This window comes from Elephantulus edwardii, unplaced genomic scaffold (genome assembly GCF_000299155.1).
Source record: "Elephantulus edwardii isolate Elephantulus edwardi_28Jun2011 unplaced genomic scaffold, EleEdw1.0 scaffold00065, whole genome shotgun sequence".
In the NCBI taxonomy this organism is placed as follows: Eukaryota; Metazoa; Chordata; class Mammalia; order Macroscelidea; family Macroscelididae; genus Elephantulus; species Elephantulus edwardii.
Genome location: NW_006399815.1, coordinates 10,634,212 through 10,635,954, shown reverse-complemented (window position 1 = coordinate 10,635,954; position 1,743 = coordinate 10,634,212).

Here is a 1,743-nt window from a genome sequence, read left to right as displayed (position 1 = left end):
AACGTCTTCAGTAGGATAAAAAGGAATCTCACACACTCACAAAAGGGGAAAAAATATTTAGCAGCGACATATCTGATAAGGGACTCATAACTAAAATTTATACAATACTCTAGCACCTCAACAAGAAAAACACAAACAACCCAACTACAAACTGGGGCAGACAATATGAAAAAAACTCTCTACCAAAGAGGATATTCAGATGGCTTACAAACACTTGAAGAAATGCTCAAGTTTAGAAAGGTACAAATCAAAACAACAATGATACCCCAGCAACAATAGCAAAGCTCAACTGGACAGCAAACAACAAATGCTGGTGAGGAGGCAGTGCAATTGAAACTCTTAAATTCTTTAAACTTGAGAAATACTGAGTGTTCTTTCCTTTCAGTTTTCTAATTTCAGGTCCTTACATTTTTCTTTATAATAATATGTTTTGTCTTCTAAAACTGCCCAGGAAAATCTTCTGTTCAGCTCTCTTATTTCATTATTTCTGTCTGTTGCTTAAGAGCAAATCTCAAAGGCTCTTCTCACATCCATTCGGGTCTTTTCTTTTATTTTTAAAACCCTTTTGCTTCTCTCATGTATAATGTTCTTCTTTTCATCCCACAGCTCATCTGGTTTTCAGTTGCTCATGTTCAATGTACTCTTGAGATAGTTTTAAATTCAAATAAGATAAAGTGACGGTCTTTCATTAATCAAGCATATTCCTAACAAAGGTTTGTAAGGGCTTTCTCTGACCACTATTATCACTAAAAATGTGATTTTTCAGGTTTTATTTTATTCTTTTCATTACCTTTATGTGGCTTCCAAGAGGAAAAGCAGGAAGATTCAAAATTAAACTGTTGCCACATTTCCATTGGAATTAGAAACATATATTATTTACATGTTTAAGTATTTTCTGGTATGTTCACTGCTGTACAGACGTAACTCGTGGTTGCTGTGAAGCCGAACACTGTGACACTGATGTGTCAAATGCGAGAATGGTTGCCTGTGGTGGACAGTGTTTGGTGCCGTTCCCTGATTAATACAAGCTTGGAAGCAGGAGTGGCATCCACTTCCACAATAGCTTGCCTTGGGAAACCCTATGAACCTGCAGAAGGGATGGAAGTTACACAGGTGTCCAGGACTTTCGTTCATAGGGTCGCTATGAGTCACCTGCAACAGGACTGCACTAAACAACAACGAGTATTTCCTAAAATAAATTGTTTTATAATGGCATTTGAAGGCCTAACTTTCTTGGTATATATGTTTCAAATGAATGAGGAGGCTGAGTTATGTAGCAAATATTCATTGAATGTCCACTATGTGTCAACCATTTTTGTGGAAACTTCCTATGTATCAGTACTTAAAACAAAGATTCTAATCCTGGGGAAATAATTCCTGTATATGCAAAATATATGTATGTACTTAAAGGACAACAGATAGATAAAAAAAATAAGAAAGAGGCCTCTGCCTTAGAGAAATTTACATTCCTGATATTATACCATGTATGAGTACCCACACGTGCATGCTGATGTATGGGTAATATTCACATACTTGTTGTCAAACAGAACATTGTCGTGGTCTCACATAATGAGATGAAAAAAGAAGTAGTATAGAACGGTGCTGTAGTCCTCAGAAAATATATGAAAGGTTGTTTTGCAGATATGACACTGTTGTTGTTGTTGTTATGTGCCGTCGAGTCATTTCCGACCCATAGCGACCCTATGCACAACAGCCCTAAACCCTGCTCTATCCTGCGCCAAC